At 44.0% G+C, this 23,299-nt stretch overlaps 1 pseudogene; it reads left to right on the top strand.

The window, feature by feature from the left end:
• Window positions 1-12,094: 12,094 nt before the first annotated feature.
• Window positions 12,095-13,454, top strand: LOC125879527 (uncharacterized; annotated as a pseudogene).
• Window positions 13,455-23,299: the final 9,845 nt, after the last annotated feature.

Here is a 23,299-nt window from a genome sequence, read left to right as displayed (position 1 = left end):
AGACTACCAGCACTGCACAAATGTGGAAAAAAGGATTTGTGCTGTTTATGGCTGTTCCAATTAATCAAATTGCAAAAAAAAAAAACAAGAGCCACTTTAAATCCTTAAAATTGTAGGATGTAAAGGGGAGAAGTTAAAAAAAAGAGAGAGACCTCCTATAGCCCCAGAAAACTGGAGTCAACTAATGTCAAATGTTACCGTTAAAGCATTGTGTTAAACATACCTTGTGCTGGATGTAATTACAGTATGCTGTGATGTCTCTGTGTTGTTAGCCATGACCCATATTTATAACAACTTATCACAACTTATCATAACTTATCACCAGACCGCTAGAAACGGTTGACCAAATGGGTAGAAAATAGTAGCTGAAGTAAGCTTAAGTTAGCTAGTAACATTAGCCTGACAGCGGTGCATACATGTACAGAGTTGAAATATATACCGTTACACTCAAGCACATTTACACACCTGGCCAAAAACGAGATACTGTAGCAATCATTTCAGTCCTGGACCCAACCGCACACAAAACAGTTCTAGTCCACTAGACTCCTGTACACTTTAATCGCCTTGCCATGAGGTCTAGAGGACGAGGTATAGTCCACATAGTCCACATAGTATCCACACCGGGCAAATCGGTCAAGTTGTGGGAAAAATCCCTTTTTTTCATTTTGCATGGATTGCATCCAACATGAGTTTTGCTTTTCTGAGCATACATGCTGCCTGCAGGTTCATCCAAACCTTTAATGTTGTCACTTTCCTTTATATATCACTTACTGCCCTCCATCTGAATTTTGTGCGCAATAAGAGTCACGTGACTGCAAACAAGCTATTGCTTTTTGGTAGGGCTGTAGTCTCTTGGTCGACTAGTCGATTATTTGGTCGCTCTCATCCGACCAAATTCTCATTAGTCGAATAATCACCGTGTTACTTTCATAAGGAGCAAAGCAGGATTAATCCATTATTTCCTGCGGTGGGGGGACAGGCTAATGTACCTGTGAAAATGAGGGTGACAGAAAGTTGAACTTGCCAACCCTCACGCTCAGCGTTGCAGACCTCCTGTTAGTTTCTGTGTACCAACACCATTTCCCTCAGTGGAAACAAAGCTTGTATTTACTTGTATTTCACAGATAAGAAACAATAAATTGTGAAGACAGTAAAGCCTCCACTAAAATTTAAGTCATGTGTGTGATTTATCCTTCAGGGATTTATACTTCGGGATTTATCCTGGCTTCATATGAGCAGAGGAAATCTCTAGGCTAATTTATACAATGTAAAATGCCATAGGCTGGCGCTAATAACGTTAGCATGTTGTATTTGTTTGGAAAACGTGTTTAGTATAAGACAGTTGCTTTGTTGGTAAATGTTGTGAGTAGTAATGGAGCCAAATTGTGTGTAGCTACCTTTGTTGAATGTTGCTGTTGTCCCTGGTTTTATATGAGAAGATGAAAAGATCGCTAGACGCTAGGCTAATTTATACAATGTAAAATGCCATAGACTTGTGCTAATAATGTTAGCATGTTGTATTGGTGGGGGAAATGTGTCCAGATAAAGACAAGTGTTTGTCAGTGAATGCGAGTTATAGTGAAGCTGATGTGCGTACTTGTGTTTGAAATTGTCTCTGTTAAGCCATGTTTAATGTGTGTTTTGAATCAACTATATGAATAAAGTTTGATTTAAACTAAACTTTACAGCACTTAACACAGTCCTCCACTGCTGACTAGTGTTTTTCCCACGACTAATTGATTAGTTGAAGATTATGTGCAACTTTAGTCGATCAAGATTTTCTTTGGTTGACTACAGCCCTACTTTTTGGACCAAAACTGGGGGTTTTGATGATGGGCACCATCACCTGCCTAAATACTGGTGGGCAGTAAGTGCCAAAGGTCAAAGGGCAAACCACACCCGGTTTCCCTTTAACTCAGCATGGCTGGGGAAGTCAGTTTCCAGGTATTGCTACAGGGCTGCTAGCCAGTAGTTACTGGCAAAAATTAACAAGTGAATCTTTTTGAATGTCTCTTTTTAGTGTCCCATGTTGCCCACTTGTCCACTCTTGCTGTTATCATAGGGTACAGCTGAGACCTCCGCTAGCCAAGGAAATGGGCAATGGGGCAATGGTTCATGTGCTCCTTGGATGGTGATAACAAAGAGCAAAAGAAACAAAGCAGGTGAGCCATGAAATGTGATTGGGCCCTCATTTTTTTAGATTATTCCCACACGACTTAAATGGATCACAAAGCTGAGGAGGTCACTGGGACATCTACTACTTGCCCTATCAAAGAATAGTAGAAAGTTGGATAGTAAATAGTTTTGTAACAGTGTTTTAAAGAGGCAACAGATAGGATTCCTTTTTTTTTTAGCTTGGCGCCACCTAGCGTCAACAGTGTTGCTCGCATTGTTGCAAAGACCAAATTGACCGTGGGGATCAGAGATAATCAATAAAATGTAGGCTGTAAAGCCACCAGTATATCTCTATGTATATGTAGAATGAGAAGATGTGTGGACACTCTACTAAATAAATGAGTAAATAAAGAGACTGAGCAACAATTATCAGATTTATCTGAAGAAAAAACAAATAGTAATGCACATAATTATACCAGAATGCACAGTATCCGTACAAACAACAGTAGACACTAGGGTGACCATATTTTGATTTCCAAAAAAAGAGAAAGCTCGGCCAGCCATGACATAGCCTACTTAAATGATACTCGCAGTGTACTCAAAGATGCCTTATCATTTTAATATATTTAAAATTTATATGTATGGATAGAAAATTCAGTTATATTACAAAATAATATCTCTCAAAGACAGAAATTCAGATAGGCCCCAATAGGGGACACATACACGCACTAGAGTGTGGCGATCCGAGCCCGATGGCACCCGACGGGTCGGGCCGGGTTTGGTCAAAGATGTAGCTATAAATTGTAATCGGGCTCGGGTTGGATTAGGTCAGCTTTCAGTGAAAATGTATTGTAAAAATAAATAAAATCCTATTGTGTGTCCTGTTTATTGCTTGGGCACTGTTATTTACGTGACAACACCTGAACATAACACACACAGACACACATTGGCTGTTTGTTTCTACCTCTCTCCTCGCTGGAAGTCTTGGACCTCCCACCGCCCACCTCAGCCTTGATTAATTTTAGATTTTTCCTATTTTATCTTATTTTGTTTTATTTCTCCCTCTCCTCTTGCTAGAAGCGTCGGACCTCCTGCCTCCCACTCCTGTCTCAAACACGGAGGTCTCACTCTCCGCTGAGCACGCCCGGCCTGTCAAATAGCCTGTAACTGTAACCACTGTGTGACACAAACTCAGTGCTTTGGTCATTAAATAATGTCAGGCTCGGTTCGGGTTTGGACAGAAATAGGCGGCCCGTGCTACGCTCTAACACACACACAAACACACACACGGAAAACCGGACATTATCATCAGTTTATAAAAACCCCCCGGACGCCCCGGACGGGACATGAAAAGTGGACATGTCCGGGCAAAAGAGGATGTTTGGTCAGCCTAGTAGACACATAAGGGATAATGTATAGTGAGCCGGTGACTGTTGAAAAATAACTCCTGACAGGGGAATGTAACCCCAATGCACAGCAGGGTTATTTTTTAACAGTCACCGGCTCACTATACATTATACCGCTTAGAACATGGCTTAACCCATTTAGACCAGGATACACATTTGTGTGTATGGCCCTTTAAGGCCGGAGTACACATCTGTGCGTATTTCAGCTGTCACGTCATTTCTCAAGGCAATTAACTAATTTTAAGCGACATCATTGGCTGAAACCCACGTGGGTCAGTGCCAGGGATGTCCATATATGGTCAGTCATTTTTTAAAAAAATTTTTTAAGGTCACGTGACTGCTTAGTGATTGGTCAAAATACGCTAGCTCGTGTTCAGCTTGTGACATTTGTTTTGATCTGTGTCGCCGCGGGAAAAGAAATTTGAAGTTACTGTATGTGGAAAAGTTTTCTGTGGAGAGTAATCTAGCATGGCTAGTAGCAGTGAGGGGAGCGATATAGAGGTGGAATTGGAAAAGGAAAATTCAGATTCTGATGATGTGCCTGCTGATCCCATCAGGAGAGATCAGTGGATGAGTATGTTGTTCGAGGATGAGGAAGATGATCTGGTTGGCGATGAGTTCCACGACTTCCAGAACGAGTGGACCATGGAACCGGAGGAGTTCGTGTCCTGGGTGAAGACACAGTACAACAGACATCCAGGAGTGAAAATAACATTGCCCAAGCTGGTAACCCCTAGAGCAGTGTTCTCCCGTTTTTTCACCGAGGAGCTCTGGATGCAACTTGTCACTGACACGAACCAGTATGTGGAGCAAACGCGCAGCACGACCCCCATGTCACCAAGCAGCAAGCGGTCTCCAGTTACCCTGGAAGAGATGAAATGCTTTATTGGATTGTGCCTTACCATGGGGATCCTGAAGATACCTTCCAGGAGAGATTATTGGCGACAGAAAAAGTGGCTTTTTCAAACAAGGTTTATTTGTTTTATTTGTTTATTTGTTTATTTGGATCCCCATTAGTTGATGCCAAGGCAGCAACTACTCTTCCTGGGGTCCATGTACAAAAATGTCCAAATTACAAAATTAAAAACATGCAATGCAATACAACAACAAAAAAACTACACAAGATCACATAACCATCCCCATCCCACCCCCATACATATACATATTTATATACATATAATTTGTATAGATACACACACACACACACACACACACACACACACACAGAGTTTTCTGGATTGCACTGGTTTTGGGTGTTGGAACTACTACGTGACGTTGTGTTGCTTGTCTTGTGGTATAAGTGTGTCTGTCATTGATATACAAAATCTTAGCATGAAATTCCTTAGGTGTAGCTTGAAACAAAATATTCCTAAAAAACACGAGAAGATTTTACATTAATCTATCCTCCACTTTAAGCCAGACAAGAGCATCATTCATGCTGTCAACCCTAGTCCTGGGTGAACAATGAAGAGCTAAATGCATTGATTTATTATGTGCAAGTTGCAACTTATGAAGATCTTTAGTGGTTGCACTAGACCATACAACAGAACAATAATCCAAATGAGACAAAACTAGTGATTTTATTACAATATTAATTGAATGATCAGTCATGAAATACCTACATCTCCTGATAGATGACATTGCACTACCCATTTTAGTGATGATTTTATCAATGTGACCAGACCAGGAGAGCTGTTCATCCAGGGTGACACCAAGCAGTATTACATTTTTGACTTGCTCAAGGGTTATACCTTTCATTGCGAGAGAAAGAGACGGCTCTTTTTTCAATGCATAGTTAGATCCAAAGATGATACATTTAGTTTTTATAATATTTAGTACTAATTTGTTATTTTCTACCCAATTTGATATGCAATCAAGCTCTCTCTGTAAGCTTTCATTAAGCTCAGAGGATCTATATAATGTGCAATCGTCAGCAAACATTGTCATGGTTGATTCTTTTAACACCAAAGGCAAATCATTAGTAAAAATGGAGAAAAGGAGTGGCCCAAGGCAACTTCCTTGAGGAACACCCCATTCTGACCTTTTTTTTTAGCAGAGAGACTGCCATTAAAATAGACACATTGTGATCTGTCATTTAAGTAGCTCTTTAGCCAGTCGACAGCATTTACTTTAGCCAGTCGACATGCAATTACGACAGCCAGTCGACAGCATTTTTCCATAAACGGAAAGTTTTTTCAATAATAGATCATGATCGATCACATCAAATGCTGCACTGAAGTCAAGTAAAACAGCACCAACAAGATTTTTGTTATCTATTTGACACAACCAGTTGTCCGTCATTTGTGTTAGAGCTGTGCAGGTGGAGTGATTCACTTTATAGGCATGTTGAAACTCAGAACCAAGGTCATTAATGGAAAAATAATTCATGATTTGATCAAACACAATTTTTTCTATAAGTTTACTTAAAACGGGAAGAATACTAATTGGTCTACTATTCTCCTTGCTGAAGGGACTTCTATTATTCTTTGGTATGTGAATAATTTTAGCAACTTTCCAAGCATGAGGAAATATATTCTGTTTAAGGCTCAGGTTAAAAATATGACATACAGGTTCAGCGATATAGTCAGCTATTAATTTAATTAATTTACCATCAAGATTATCCATCCCAAACTGTATGTCATCTTTTACCAGGCCAACATTTTTCTTACATCCCCAACTACTACAGGTTTTGTTGATCATGATACATTTATTGATTAAGTCTTCTGATATTGTGCAGTGTGAAGTGTTCATTTTCTGTCTTAAATTTTCAACTTTATTGACAAAATAGTCATTAAGATGATCAGCAATTTTATGAGGTTTTGTGATAACCTGAGGTCATGGCAAGGGACCGGTTCGCGATGATTTGGAGGTAAGCCTCATACCAGCTACTACTACTAACGTTACTACTACTAGTACTACCACTACTACTACTACTGCTAATAATAATAATGATAATAATAATAATAACAATAATTTACTGAGTGCCAAGATAACACATGATTGATAATTTCTACTTTTATCATGTCTAAGGTAAATGATCATGATGGATTATAATAACAGCAATAATAAATAGCCTATATAAATAAAGATATACATAAATACAAATGACAATGATAGCACATGATTGATGTAGATAATTAAGATGTCTGATGATCATGATGATTGATGATAATAGTAGCAGCAACAATGAGTAAATACAAATGCCTGATAGCTCATGATACTAGTAACAACAGAAATAATAATTAATGTGTAAAGTTCAAATGTGTCCTAATGACTGTGCATTTTCAGATACCTCCACCGGCAGGATAACACTGACACGAGTGTGGACCACTCAGACAAGCTGTGGAAGGTGAGGGGCTTCCTGGAGTACCTGACTAGGTGCTTTCAAGAGGTTTATGAAGTGGATGGCCATGCCACTGTGGACGAGTCCATGGTCAAGTTCAAGGGGAGACTGGCCTTCTGACAATACCTCCCCTGAAACCCATCAAGTGGGGCATCAAGGTGTGGGTGATGGCGGAGAGCTCCACTGGCTACTGCACCAACTTCCAGGTCTACAGTGGACGTGAGGGGCCTGCAGAGAAAGGCCTTGTCCACCGTGTCATCATGAACCTCACAAGACCTTAGTATGGCTCACACCTGTCCGTTTATATGGACAATTTTTACTCAGGTAAAAGTTTATCATATTGCACTTTATATCATTTTGTACTTACCTTTATATCATATTGCACTTTACTATTTTCTACATGGCACTTTATATTACATATTAGTTTATGCGCTGTCTTGTCTTGTGTTGCACCTGTCCTGATGGCTTAGTAAAGATTCTGACTCTGATTCAGGTGTGGAGCTATACGACGAGATGAAGCTGAAGGGCCTGGATGCCTGTGGCACCATTCGAGCCGAACGAAAGGGACACCCTCCCAAACCACCTAACCTGCCAAAGCATGAATACCAGGTGGCCCAGAAGGACAACCTCACCTTCTGTGCGTGGCAGGACACCAAGGTCGTCATGGTGTTCTCCAAACACCACAATCCCACGGCGACAGGGAAGGTGTACAGAAGAAAGGGAGGGGACCGCCAGACGGAGATCACTGTGCCTGCCTGCTTGACCGATTATCAAAAGCACATGAAGGGGGTAGACCTGCTCGACCAGGTGGTGGGCTACTACCTGTTCAACCACAGGTCCAAAAAGTGGTGGCGCCGAATCTTCTTCTTCTTCCTGACGGTCAGCTGCTACAACTCCTACGTGGTGGAAAGGAGTGCAGTTTGGAAGGCTGGAAGTGGATACAAGGACTGGGTGGAGGACCTGGCCATGGAGCTCGTCACGGACGTCCGTGTGAAGAGCACAGCGCAGCATGTCTCTAGGCTAGCTGGAGCCGTCCATGATGTGCAGGTCATCTTTGAGAAAAGGAAGGTCTGCTCAGTGTGCTCTTAGAAACCTGGCTGTGCTGGTGCAACACTGTATGGATGCCAACAGTGCAATATGCCCCTGCACCCCACGTGCCTCCCTGAACACCGCAACAGCTGCTTTGGCCTGGAGATTTGAGCACACAAACACACACTGGGACACACGCACGCACGCACGCACGCACTCACATTCTCTCACTCATACATTACACATTATGATGGCTTTTATTTATTTTGAAGTTCTGGAAGGGACTTGAGAGTTGAGACTACAAAGTTGTTTTATCAATTTTATATTTTATATAGTTCAGTCACTCAGCTATCCCACACTTGAGATGTCTAGAGATCTCCACTAGGGGGCTCTCTTTCATTGTTCTCACATATCAGTTTTATACATAAAAAATGTGAAAAAACTTTTTTTTCATTATTATTCAAGATTTTTGTTGTTTATTATGAACTAGTTTAATTTTATTGTAAAGCAAGTCATTTTAAAGTATTTGTTAATAAAAGACAGACTTGTAAGCTCTCCAATGTTTTTTATTTCATATTTTTATCTACAACAGAGCCTGAGAAAAGAATTTTTTAATTGGCAATGGCAATTCTTTTACATTTTTCATAAAATGCTCAGGCTATAGAGTGCATTTTCAGCAGGCGTTTTAGGTCTAAATGGGTTAATACTAAAAGATTCAGTTGTTACAACTGGCATCAATATTATTAAACTGCTGGCAGAGTGTATTGACAGAGGAGAGGCGTTCACCAGACAAACGGGAGTGGAGGAGAGGATTTTACTCCACTTCTCCCGGTCGGAGAGGCTGGGTGCCCAGTAGCTGCGGCGGTGGCGGGGGGGTGGGGGTAATCACTGTCCGAGGGCTGCTGTAGAATGGCAATGGGGATGTCAGCCGACCAACACTCGCTACCCGGTCCATGGTTGCGGCAATTTGCGATGCTGGCCAGCTAGGAATGAACTAGCAGCCAGTACAGTACAGTCCTCTCTGGTCTAGCTAACATTTAGCCGTGTTACTTACTGATCCATTAGAAAGAAAGCTAGCTGGACACCGGTGTTGAAGCCTCTTTGGTCACGGAGCAACCTCCATCTCTTGAATGCCTGACTGAGGTTTACTCTTGTTTTTCCTCTTCTTTTATCACTCTCCTTTTTGTGCATCCTCGCCTCCTCAGACAGATTAGCTCGTTTTCTTTTGGGAGGTCGTTTTTCACTTGTCTCCAAACTTTGTCCGTCTGCCATTGTGCTCATGACTCAACTATCTCATGCCCCGGCCAGTTCCTCATAAGGACCAGCTCCAGTCCCTGACTGGCTAACTGACCAGTTTGGCAATACAAGACGCATTTCTTGCCATAAAGATTTTTTCCGCAAAAATCCGTCCCCGGTGGCAGAAGCTTATTGCAAAGATTGCAAAGCCATTAAGTAACCTATGTAAATGTTGATAGTCTGATTTTACTGTGTATACTACCCTGTGCAACCCACATTATTTTCATAATGTTCATTATTTTCATATTCTCTATCGTCTCGAGACTATCTCTCCACTCCGTTACGTATTCCATATGTACGGGGTATGATCCCTCTGCTTGTCAGGGTACATGGATAATTCTTTAAGACACACTGGCTTGCCCGGCCACGCCCCATTGCATAGCTATAAAGTGCCTGCGCTGGCGTGTAATCACTGATTGTTTGATCTCCACTTGTGCGTCAGGGTGCAGTGTCTCACAATCCGTATTGCAAAAAAAAAAAAAAAAAAGAATTGAGTTGTAAGGAAAGAGAAGGAAGGTGTACAGCTTTGAGTCTGCTTACCTGTGTAAATCAGGGCGTCTGCCTTTGGCAGCCTCCCTGGATTGCTGTGTCCTAGAGCTCAGCAGAGTCATCATCCTGCCTGGTTGAGCCGGAGGTTGTCTGGCTCCCGGCAGCGGTGGCTGTATGTTATTCCTGGCGTATTGCTCGCAGCTCGTGAGCTAACGTGCTTGGTGGAACCGCTCTGCATGCTGACAGTTTTTGCTTTAGGTGTTCTCTCACTGGCGTATTGCTTGCGGCTCGTGAGCTGACACGCTTGGTGAGGTCCACGTTGAGCATTGTCTGTCCTGGTCTGGTCGAGCCAGAGGTCTCTGACTCCCGGCTTAGGCGGAGTTTCTCCCCAGCGTATTGCTCGTGGCTCGCGGGCTGACGCGTTCGGCGGCGAACCCTCTCCCTCTCCCAGTTCAAGCACTCCCCCACTCACCCCCTCATAGCGTATGGCTCCCACAGTGGCCGGCACACAGAGTACGCTTCAAACAAAAAAATAAAATAAAAATAAATATGAAGCAAAGTTAGCTGCGGTGCTACTGGCTAACGGTAAACAGGAAGTGGCGGAGTACTTCCGGGTTCCGGTCCCTGGCAGTATGGCATATCAGGAGGGACATTGCTGTGTGGGTTGTGGGGTGGCCATGCCCCTAGAGGATGGGCATGATAGCTGCATACTATGTTTGGGACATGAGCATGCTCTGGTTTCTAAGGAGAATCCTCAGTCATGCATGGACTGTTTTATTTTGCCTGCACGTACTAGGGAGGCTCGTTGTCACTTTTTTGTTGCAAAGCATGCAGGCTCCCATGTTTCTGAAGGGCCTAGGCAGAAAACTGGGAGAATGTTCTGCAGCCTCGGAGGGGAGAAGGGAGTGTTCAGGAGCCTGGCAGGCTCCATTGCCTCCTCTTCAGCCTATGGTGGTCCGACCTCCGCTTAGCTCCTTCCTTCCCCCGCCTTCAGAGTTAGGCAGGGAGGAAGAGGAGGCTGAGGAGGACGACGTGGATGTGGAAACCGTATTTTCCTCTGGGGACAATGACCTCTCTTGTGCACAGCAGACAGTGGGTGAAGTAACAAGAGGGGAGTTAGCCCGCCGTTTTGAGGAGGTGATTAACCGGGCTTCCAGGGCTCTGGGCGTTGCCCTCCCTGAGAACCCCCGAGCCGCATCCTCTAGGTTTGAGGAGGATATGGAGGTGCGCTCTGCATCAACCCAGGTGCCCCTTTTACCTGACTTTCTCCAGCGGCTGCTCACAAGTGGTCTGCGACATGTCGCCGGTTTTCGAATGTGCATGACAGGGACCAGATTGCCTGTGGGCCACTTCCCCCAGTGGACCAAACCCTCACCCCACTAGTTTCTCCCTCCAGCTCCATCCTTGGTAATGCCACCTGCTCCAGCAAGAACTGCAGGGCTAAGGATAGTCTGCTCACTAAGCTACATAAGACTATGGCGGTGCAGACTCAGCTGGCCAATACCGGGGCTATTCTGTCCCTTTACCTCCGCGACTTGTCTCGTCGGGTTCAGGATGACACCAGTGTAGGTGAGGAGCTGCAGACGGCCTCCTCATGCCTCTCCTCAGTGATAAAGGAGCAGGCTGGGGCAGCAGGCAGTGCCTTGATTTCGTTCTGGGTGGTTAGGTGCCACTTGTGGCTGTCTCAATCCCAGCTTCAGCAGAGGGATAGAGACTGCCTGCTTAAAGTGCCGGTGGAATCCACTGCTATGTTTGGGCCTCATGCTGCCACCTTGATGCAGCAGGCACAGGAGAGCCATCGCTGTGCGAAGGAGGTCTCAGGGGGCCTTGCCAGGCGTGTCACGGGCTCTAGGGGGTCAAGGCCATCTCGGTCTCAGCCGGCACCAAATCCAGAGGCCTCGACATGGGGTCAAGGGGATCTCAGACTCCAGTTGGAGGCCTCCCGGCAGGGTAGGTACCGCCGACAGGGCAGGAGAGGACCACCTGCTAAGGCCATGGGGTCCTCCAAGCCCTCCCCGCCCTCCTGACAATTACTAGGCCCTGGCCAATCTGTCTCCTCCGCCTGCCTCTCGTGAGACGGCCTGGTTGGCCCTGGGAGCGGACCCATGGGTGGTCTCAACCATGACCCATGGGTACCGTATCCAGTTTTCATGCCGGCCACCTGTAACAAGGAAACCCACCTTTACAACAGTGAGTGATCCTCAATGGAGACTAGTTTTGGAGGCGGAGCTGTCCACCCTTCTGAAGAAGGGAGGTGGCCTCTGAGGATCACCAGGCCGGGTTTTTATTCCGCTACGTCTTGACCTCAAAGAAGGACGGGGGGCTTCGCCCGATTCTGGACCTCAGGGGGCTCAACAGGTATCTCCGGCGCCTACATTACTGGTTCCTGACAGTCCCCAGGGTGAGACAGGCGGACATGGCAGGGGACTGGTTTGCCACCATAGACCTCAAAGATGCGTATTTCCAGATACCCATCTGGAGGGGTCACTGGCGGTTCCTGTGCTTCGGTTTCGCAGGCAGGGTGTACGAGTTTCGGGTGCTGCCACTCAGTATTTCTCTGGCACCCGAACCTTCACTCACTGTATGGATGCGGCCCTCTCCCCCCTGAGGCAGAGAGGGATCAGGATTCTAAATTACCTCGATGACTGGCTGGTCTGTGCAGTCTCAGAGGAGCAGTGCTGCCACCACGTAGCCCTGCTGTTGGAGCATGTTCAGCGCCTAGGTCTGCGCCTGAACTACAAGAAGAGCAGGCTCCAGCCTTTCCAGGTGACGACCTTCCTGGGAATGGTCCTGGACTTGAGAAGGGCGACGGTTACATTGACTCTGGAGAGACAGCAGGCTTTCAGATCTTGCCTCGCCCTTTTCCAGTTGCAGGCCCTCTTGCACATGCGGCTCGTGCAGAGATGCCTGCTGGGCTTGGGTCTGTGCCCTCAGAGGTCCCACAAGACCAAAGTGGTAGTCTCTCGGAGGCTCCACAGGGCCCTCCAGTGGTGGAAGGTCCCGGCAAACATCGCGGTAGGCCGGGCTCTGGGTCCAGTGGTCTATCGCCAGCTGGTGTACACGGACACATCCTCCTCGGGGTGGGGCGCAGTACACGAAGGCCGTGGCATCAACGGTGTCTGGACATAAATGTCCTAGAGCTGAGGGCAGTTCTCCTCACTCTGCGTCATTTCCTGCCGAGGCTGAGGGGTCATCACGTCATTGTCCGCACCGACAGCACAGTGACGGCTGCCAACAGGCAGGGGGGCCTAGGCTCCCCTGCCAGGGCCGTGCATGTGCCAGGGGCACTGAACTCTGCGGCAGACATCATGTCGAGAGGAGGACCCCAGCCGAGGGAGTGGAGACTCCACCCTCAGGTGGTCTCTGAGATATGGCGCTGCTTCGGCAGGGCAGAGGTCGACCTGTTCATGTCCAGGGAGTTGACACATTGCCCGCTCTTCTTCTCCCTGAGAAACGACGATCCCCCCCCCTTGGGGTGGGATGCTCTGGCTCATCCGTGGCCCCGGGTTCTGCTTTACGCCTTTCCTCCCTTCACTCTTCTCCGGCCTCTTCTCTGAAGAGTTCTGGTGGAGCAGGTGCGGCTTATATTGGTGGCACCTATGTGGCCCCACATGGTGTGGTTCTTGGCGATTTTGCCTCTGCTGGATGGGCCGCCATGGGAGCTCCCGCACCGGAGGGACCTGCTCTCCCAGGTGAACGGAGCCCTGTTCCACCCCTTTCCAGCAGGGCTCAGGCTGGTGGCTTGGCCCCTAAGAGGGAAAGGCTCCTGGCCTTAGGATTGCCAGAGCCTGTGGTGGTGACAATGCAGCATGCCCGGGCACCATCCATGAGGGCTGCTTATTCGCACCGTTGGCAGGTGTTTACCAACTGGTGTGAGTCTCAGCAGGTGGACCCCTACTTGGCTCTGGCTCAGGAGATCCTGCGGTTCTTGCAGTCCCAGCTTGAGGCACAGAAAGCTGCTTTAACACTGCAAGGGTTGGTGGCAGCAATCAAGGCAGTGCGTATCGACGAGTTTACACTGAGTGCAGAGGACTGTGTCCTCATTTTCCGATTCCTTCGGGGGGCCCAGCGACTCACGGTGCATACCACTGGTCCAGCAGTTCCCCCTTGGGACTTGGATATCGTCCTTGGGGCCCTTCAGCATTCCCCCTTTGAACCCCTTGGGGGTGCTGATTTGAAGTGGCTCTCCATGAAAACCGCCTTTCTGCTTGCCATCACTTCGGCGAGAAGAGTGAGTGAAGTCTATGCCTTGTCGGTGCATGGTGACTGTTGTCGGTTCTCCCCGGATGGCTCGAGTGTGGTTCTCCACCCCAACCCAGCCTTCCTGCCTAAGGTCCTTACTGAGTTCCATCTGTCTCAGTCAGTCGAGCTTAGGTCTCTCTCCTCTCCTAGTGCTGGCGTGGAGGTTGAGCAGGGCCATTCTGCTCTGTGCCCGGTCAGGGCCTTGACAGAGTACATTCGGCACACTCAGGCTGTCCGGAGGTCCGACCAGCTCTTTGTGTGTTATGACCCTGGGCGTTTAGGCAGGCCTTTGTCGAAGTCCAGGCTTTCACACTGGATTGTAGACACTATTCGGCAGGCTTATGTACTGTCAGGTGTGCCTGTTCCACCAGGGGTCCGGGCACATTTCAGTTGGAGTGTGGCTCCCTCATAGGCCTTGTGGCAGGGGGCCTCCCTTGCTTCCATATGCTCCACCACCACGTGGTCATCCCAGTCTACCTTTACCAGGTTCTACCGTTTGAACGTGGCCGCCAGCCCCTCGTTTGGGGAGCGGGTGCTGGGCGTGGCCCGACAGTAGACATTTTTGTCTCCCCCTCAGCCTAGCGTCTTGCGGGCTGATTGAGCAGCTGCTCCGTGAACAGGATGGCCTTTGCGTTTTGCGGGGCCCCTACTTGTCCCCCTTGGGTTAGCCTTGCCTCTTGCGGGCTTCCCGGGCAGCCCTTTCCCTCCCATGGGTGGCCCTAGCGCCTTGCAGGGCCTACTCCTGTGAGTATATTGTGCACATTTGTAAATAGTTCGATTGATGCACGTTGTGGTGTGGGATTGTGGGCTGTACAGTCTCCTCACAGGGTGTCTTAAAGATCTACCCCATACATATGGAATATGTAATGGAGTAGAGAGATAGTCTCGAGATGATAGAGAACGTATGGTTACACTGTAACCTTGGTTCTCTGAGTGAAGAGACTATCTCTCCAATCCTTAGACCGCTCAGAGACACGTTTCGATCAAAACTATCAGTGATTACACGCCAGCGCAGGCACTTTATAGCTACGCAATGGGGCGTGGCCGGGCAAGCCAGTGTGTCTTAAAGAATAATCCACGTACCCTGACAAGCAGGGCAATCATAACCCCATACATATGGAATATGTAACGGAGTGGAGAGATATGCTGTGTTCGAAACCGCATGCTACATATTACATACTGCCATACTACATACTCAATCAACAGACAGTATGCAGACCGTTTACACTGTAGCATACTACATGATAACCCACAATGAATTTTGCTCCTGCCCGAGCCGAAATCAGCCGGCCTTAAGCTGATTTCACTTAAGCTCTAAACTCTGTAAATATATAACTTTAGCAACATTTGAAACATTTTTAGGCGAGAAAGTAGCCGTTTAGATCCACAACGTGTTGAAAATCTGACCAAATACCAGCTGTTTACAATTTTGTTCGGACGATTTCGACTTCGAGTTCGGCGCTACTCAAGCTAGCCGTAGTGAGCAACGCACTTCCGGTTATTTTCACAAAATAAAACACCCGTTGCCCTTTCTTATACAGAAAACCATAACGATAAAATTTGTACTTTTACTTTGAAAACGGGAGGCGAACCTACCCTTGATGTAGCTAGCTTGAAACCGCCGTTTTGACCGATCTCGTCCCGTTAACGGAATTTGACCGTTCAAGATGCCTCACCGGACAGTCTTGTCAGCTCTGAGACGAAGATTGGCCTGCCGTCTTTGGTACATCATGCTCGCATTCGACTTGGGATTGTTCTCAGATGTAAGTTTCCTTTTTAATCAACTATAAATCTGATCATAATTTCATAAAGTTTCATAAGTTATAATATACAGTAGTAATAAATATAAAAAAAAACAAAAAAACTACTTCTTCTTTTTTCTTTTGTCCTGTTCGCGGCAAGGAAGTGACGATCGATGACGTCATGTTACATTGCATCTTGGGTAATTTGAGTGTGAATAGTAAGCTCATGATGTATACTCAACATTTCTGGCGAATCTAGTATGCATCCGGGAACTTCTCGCATACTCAAAATCGCATACTGCGCAATGTAAACACACTACATACTCAAAGAGTTAGTATGAGTAGTAGGTAAGTATGCGGTTTCGAACAGACCCATAGTCTCTTCACTCAGAGAACCAAGGTTACAGTGTAACCATACGTTATATGTGAAGAGTAAATGAAGATGGCACACAGCACAAATGAAATATTTTGAGGTTCGCCTAAGAAAAAAAAAAAAAAAAAAAAGCATTTTCAGAATGAGTATCCCTTTGGAATGATGCAGCTGCAGCTCTAAACCTCTATCACATCATAGTACAATATGTGAACATTAACTCTGCAAAGTTTGATTCTGATAAAGTGAAGCAGAAGAATATTAGAGAGGTTTTAGTACAGAAAATTCAGACAAGCTCTCCAAAATTGATCCATGTTTGCATGTGATTTTTGTGTTCTGTTAATCCCTAATGATGTTTAGGATATACACATACAACTGTCCGTTTCATTTTTTTCCTCATTTCCCACTCCAAACTGACCAATACACACCTACTACATTTGAAACTGAGTTTCTATTCTGAGCTTTGGAGACTCAGATCTCTGTGACGGCTTGGACGATTTGAGTGATTGATACCTCGTTTGATTCATTAGAGCCAATAGAATGATGCTATACCCACCAAAATGAGACTGATAGCCAATCAGAGTCAGCAGAACACGTTGTGGGGGAGATATCGGCTGCTGTGAGTGGTCATTGTTATTCTTACCCCAGAACCTCCGGCCATCAATTTTTTCGCCCGGATTCATTTGAATGACGAACAACATGTCGATAAACGTGAATGAAGTGTGATTTAATGGCAGGATGAGCAGCCGGCAAAAACAACAATGTAAGAGATATTACAAATATATTTTGGCAAAAAGATTTCTGTTGTTGTTGTTGTTCTTTGGCCTCTATCTCTCTGAAGCTTTGGGGTAGAGTGCTTTGGCGCATATGTGTGGAAACAGAGGAGTCTCAGCTTTCATTTGAGATGAATAGCGTGTGTTTTGAATAAAGTGTAGTTGAGTTAGAGCCTGAAATATACTGATTGGGTCGGGATATCTGTGCTGTATGGAGTTGGATTTGTTGTTGTTTATTTAGTTGTTGTTTGAGCTGTGTTTGGGGCATGTAAAAAGGGTTTTCACAGCCTTGTAGCCCAGGTTCTTTTGTTTAATTTGGGCTGTTGTGAGAACCTCTTTTATTCTAACATAATTTTTTTTTTTATTGTAATTGCCTTCTGTCTTTTATATTACTTTTGGGTATTTTACTTTTATTCTAACTTGTATTGTTGTAACTATCAGATTTTTTTTCCTTTTTTGTTGCCTTTTCAACAACTTCAAGCACTGTGTAACTTTGTCTTGAAAGTTGCTGTTTAAATGAAATTTGTTTTATTATCATCATTAATGGTATATGTGAAATCATAGTGAATCCATAATAGAATAAGGAATTTAAGTGATATTTTAGATGCTTACTTACCAAAACACAAGCTCTATAAATGCCATTTGCCAGTGTTATGTTTGTTTCATTGTTAGATGGTATGACTTTCGAGAGTATGGACTATATTTCAGTGTAATGTTGGGGAATATCGTTGATTATTTGGTGTGACATTAGTCCTGTATATTTTGACCTCTATGAATTGTTTGTTGTTGCCCTTGCAGCTTTCGTACACTTGTGACAACTGAACAGGAAGTGGAGTTTTATTGTGAAGTGTTGAGTAATTTAATGAGTGGACGGTGGGGTAACACGGTTGTTTTACAGTTGATGTTGTTTCTAGGGATGAGTACCGAACCCTGGTATTGAACGAGCCCCGGGGCTACATTCTTCAAGACCACAGTATTGATAAGCTCTGCTATTGGTAGTGGAGCAGTCGCATTTTTTTTTTTTTTCACAAGATAAACGTTATCTTGCACATTTATCTCACCAACTCTGTCAATTATTCGTCATTGCATCATAATTTTCGCTATTCTCCCTGAAGACGAGAGATCTGTGTCGTTCACCCTGGCTGCCTGCTGTGTGTGAGTGGAGAGAAGGGGACGGGGCTGTTGCTCCAGTGACACACACACACACGCACACAAGACAGTGCACACACCAACTCAAGCTCGTAGCCTACCTTTAGATAGATAACAAAGGCGGAGAGAGCCAAACGGTCAAAAGTGTGGCTTTACATTACAAGAGGTGATGCACACAGCGCGTTGTCACAAGTGTGACAAATGTTTTGCTTGTAAGAGCGGCAACACTAGTAATCTGTCAAAACACCTTGCAAAAATGCATCATATTCAGACAGAAATATGTACAGTGTTTGACTGCCGTAGCACAGCTTGTTCATCTATGTCCATTCCAGGTTTTATGCATTATTAGCAGCCATCACGTGGAGTTAATAACCATTAGCTATTTTGCGACCCTATTTACTAAATAGGGTTTCAGATTTGGGATTTTATTTGTGTATTTTTCAGATACATCTTCTAAATACATGAATATAACCATAATTATAGCCTGGGCTGGGTGCATGGAATCCCCCCCCCCCCCCCCCCTACTAAATTATGTAAATCATCTAAAAATATATCTAAGTGCTGCAATGAGCAGCCTAATGCACTAATAATAATAATATGATAATGCACACTGCTGTTACTCTTTCTTTAACTTCTTTAACTTCTTATAACTTTTATAACTGCTTATTTTATGTATTTTACATTTCAAGTTGTAAAAAGTAAAATGTTTTGTTAAAAAACTATTTTGTTGCATAATGAGAATGAAAAAAAAGTTAAAAAAATTAAGCAATTTATGATCTTAATTTATTTTTTTTCTTCCTCAAAAAGTATTGATAAGAGTACCGTTAAAATACTGGATCAATAAGCAGTATCGATAAGAGTAGTAGAACCGTTAAAATCTTCACGATACCCATCCCTAATTGCTACCAAGCATACTCAATGCGTAAAGCAGTCTCATGTCATCCCTGGAATGTAGTTATTGATCGAAGTAAGCTGGGATATAGATAAAACAATGCAGACTAAAGATAGCCAGACTATGGTTACAGACTATGATTTACTGGGCTGCCCTCTGATAGGTAAAGTTGATGGCATCTATGGATGACATTTATTTAAGCATACAGGACCTCATAAACTAAAAAAAGAATGGTCTAAAAAGCAATCGTTAGAACGAGATCAAAGTCTGTGACACAAAATAATGAAATGTATGAAATCAAATACACTGTCATGGTCACACAACTGGCCACAATCCACTTTGATAACCCAAAGTCACCAGGAGAGAAAAGCGTTTCCAGTTTTCTGAAATGGGTCCTGATGGAATCTGAACATCTGGACAGCCTAGCAGAAACATCAAGTGGTGCCAACTCTGTATTTATGTGTAATGATCACACTCATAATCACTGTAAATAACATCCTCTTGGGTATCATTGCTGGCGGAAGATATCATATTGTACTATCATTTTCTTTCATTTGACTGTTGTCTTTGGAGGATCCAATTTTGAAAAATGACCAGTACAAAAATGGGATATGCCCTGAGGAGAACAGACGGAAGGCCATTAGGATGAACACTGCCTGGAGTATGAATTACTTGGTAGTTTAATACTTCAAAAGCTTGATCTCATCTCTTTATCCAATAGACCTTTCTGCTGAGGTGTCCAACACTAAAAAATGAATGATGGATATATTCTTTTAATATCCATCAGTTCTTGAGTGCTGACATGGCTTACCAGAACACTTGGGTAGTAATGCAATCATTATTATTGGTGTTTGGTGTCATCCTGTGTTCACACCAAACATGAAGTGAGCGTTTCATGCCCACGCTTGCGAAGTCCATGAAAAGGTGGAAATACACACACATTCGCGCTGGACAAAGTGAAAGACGCAAACATGCAAAATCACATGTGACGATGTGTCATGGAAGCTTATCAGCGTTGAGAATTAGTTGAGATTTTACTGATGTTACAGAGAATCAGAAATGTAGGTCAAAATTATTGTGGCTGTCTTTGGGCACTGGGCGCTCTATGACTCAATGTCAGTACTGTGGAGAAACAGAACAAAAAGAGGGCTAGAAAATTACTGAGGGAAGCCATAGGATTACATGGTATGTTCTGAAAATATGTATTTATGACTTGCGTAAGCTATTTTGCTGAGTTGCTTCTAAGTAATTTGTTTGTCTTTACTGTGAAAAGTAAACAACAAAAGGAGTGAAGCGGCATGCCGTAACAATATGAAAAATAATAAAGAGAGTTGCAGACTTGGTTCATGCCAAGCCCTCAGGAACAGTGCTGGGATTTTCATAGTTGTCAAATGTTAAATTACAGCTTCTGGGTTCTTCTTAAGTAGTGATGGGCAAACAGTATTATTATTTTGTAATAATAATTAGGGGCCGGGCAGCCTAAGCTGCCAGAACCCTATTGTTATCCTGCATGTTCTTCTTCTTCTTCCGAGGAAATCATACTTCCCATGGGTGAAAACTCACCAAACTTTGCACAAAGGTCCAGTCCCATGCCAGATTCCTCAGCTGCAAAAACAGCCCAATAGTCCTGATGGTGTCGCTACAGCAAGCCTCTAAAGTTCAAAATTTTGAAAATTAACAACAAATCAACCATATGTGCTACAGATTTGCAACTTTCACAAAATGTAGCCCCAATACTGGAGAAACGTTTGTATATTTAAACCTATTGCAAATTATGAAGTCCATCACTCTGTTTTTTTCAAAAACTGTAAAACTTCTTAAACCTATCTCCTCCCACAGTTTTTGCCCAGTTGACACCAAACTTGCTACAGACCATGTTCAGACTGTCCTACACAAACGATCTACACAGATTTTTGATTTATTGAAAATTGAGCCTACAGTGCATCAAAATGTTTGACTGTAAACAGTATTGTAAACATATACTTGAAATTCTTGCTAAATACATTTTCAATGTTCATTAAAAAATGACAAAATTTTGGAGTCATGGTAGATGATGTTTGGAAAATATCAGAATTTTATCTCAAAAACTGAATTTTTTTTTTACAGCATTTTGAATTTCGCTCTCATGCAAACAATTGGAGTCAATGCAAAAATGGAATTTTTAAACATCAGTTTTTCAGTTATGGAGCCAATAAATCATTGTTAAAAACAAATTACCAACATCTCCATGCTGTCTAGATGTAATCTGTGTATTTTCAGATTTTTGTCTTAACTGAATTTTTGACAGCCAAATCTGCCTTTACACACCAATTAGCTCAGTGAGATAGAGGATGGTTCTTGGTGTTGAAGACTGTGATTTCAAGCTTCAGCTCGTGCAACATTTCCATATGAGAAATCTGCCCAAACTTTTCATAAAGGTCCAGTCCCATACCAGATGTCCTCAGCTGGAAACACAAGACAATAGTCCTGATGGTGGCGCTACAGCAAGCCTCTAAATTTCAAAACTTTGAAAATTCATAACAAATCAACCGTATGTGCTACAGCTTTGGAACTTTCACTTTGAAATTTGCTTTTCCATGGCATGGATGGCTACTGTGTGGCACCCTGATGCTTGTCTTAGTCAATTTGTGAAGCCACACATGAACTGTCACTTGCCAATTAGCTCAGTGAGATAGAAGACAGACCTCAGTCTCAGAAGTTGTGAGTTCAACCCTCAGCTAAGGCAGAATGGAATTTCTAATGTGAAAGTCCTATGTTCAGGCATCATGCTATGTGGCGTAAATAGGTTAATTTTGTCTACTCAAATTAGATTCAGTGTGGAAAGGTTTCTTTTTTTCCCAGACAATGAATTTTTAAGGAGATGTAGTTTACCTTGACATGTTTCGACCATCACTGCAGTCTTCTTCAGAAGCGTCATCTGACGTGCATCATGACGTGTCTTTATCAGCTGGTAGTACCTTGGAGGTGTGACCAGCCTGGCAAATTGGACTGCCAGGCTGGTCACGCCCCCCGCCGCCCGGTGTTCTTTGGAGAAGAGAGTCCCAGGTGTGTGACAGCATGAAAGCCCCCTCATCCTGGTTGATGGACTGGGACAACGCAAAAATCATCGGATCGGAAAGAAACAAGTTCAAACGTTGGATCAAGGAGGCTATAGAGATCAGGAGGTGGGCCAGGAACACCATCAACCAGGATGAGGGGGCTTTCATGCTGTCACACACCTGGGACTCTCTCCTCCAAAGAACACCGGGCAGCGGGGGGTGTGACCAGCCTGGCAATCCGATTTGCCAGGCTGGTCACACCTCCGGGATACTACCAGCTGATAAAGACACGTCATGACGCATGTCAGATGACGCTTCTGAAGAAGACTGCAGTGACAGTCGAAACATGTCAAGGTAAACTACATCTCCTTAAAAACTCACTGTCTGAAAAAAAGAAACCTTTCTACACTGAATCATGCTATGTGGATTAGAGACTACTAAGGTTAAAATAATTATGATCAAGTTATTTTCTATATTAAATGTTTGTCTATAAAATTATGTAAAATTCATATTACCTTTCCTCAATTCCAATCTGGCATCCACAAACATCTCACTTTGTCTGACTAAAGGTCCAAAACCATGATAAGCAAGAAAGAGGATATCCTCAAATCTGCGAAGGTAACTCCAACACTGATGCCTGAAACAATCAATCCATCATGAAATAGCTGTGGATTAATTATGTGTTTGACTTATTGATTTATTGACTAATCATTGCAGCTGTAGAATTCCTATAATGAGCTAGAAGAAGTTTTAAACATATATACCGCAGAGTTGTCTCTTGCTAATTAGCTCAGTGAGATAGAGCATAGTCTCTTATGCTTAGAATGCCACTTTTTTTTTCATCTTCCTACACTCTGCTTGTTGCTCAGAATTGCCTAATTTTGCCTAAAATTACCCAACCCCGACCACTGGTGCGCAGCAGCTACAATTAATAATTGTATTACTGCAATTTAAACCACAGGATAAATTTGCCACGGTAACAACTCATTTTTTTCCTTCAGCCCCTCGCTGAGGTTGAAGAATTACTGGATGGTTTGCCATTAAATCTGGTACACATGTCCCTCTCATGGTGACTTGCAATAAAAATAAATACATTTTTTAAAAAAAGGTGAACATGGTAAGTATATCTACTGAACAGCTGCATGTTAGCATTGTCACTGTGAGCATGTTACCATGCTAGCATTTGCATTTAGCTCAAATTATTGCTGTGCTTTAATGCAGCCTCACTGAGTGTTAGGAGTGATAGGGGGATTATAGTTCCTCTTTTCTTTTCCTTTTCCTTGTCTTTCATTTACGTTTTGGACTGGTTTCCGCTGAGAAATAAAGGTATGGTTGAGCTGTGTGTTTGTTTACGTCACATCATTGAGTTGCGCACGCACCCTCTGGAGTTAGTTAATGAGGTGACAAGATTCAGG

This window comes from Epinephelus fuscoguttatus, linkage group LG19 (genome assembly GCF_011397635.1).
Source record: "Epinephelus fuscoguttatus linkage group LG19, E.fuscoguttatus.final_Chr_v1".
NCBI classification, from domain to species: domain Eukaryota; kingdom Metazoa; phylum Chordata; class Actinopteri; order Perciformes; family Serranidae; genus Epinephelus; species Epinephelus fuscoguttatus.
This window is presented reverse-complemented; position numbering and strand designations above follow the sequence as displayed.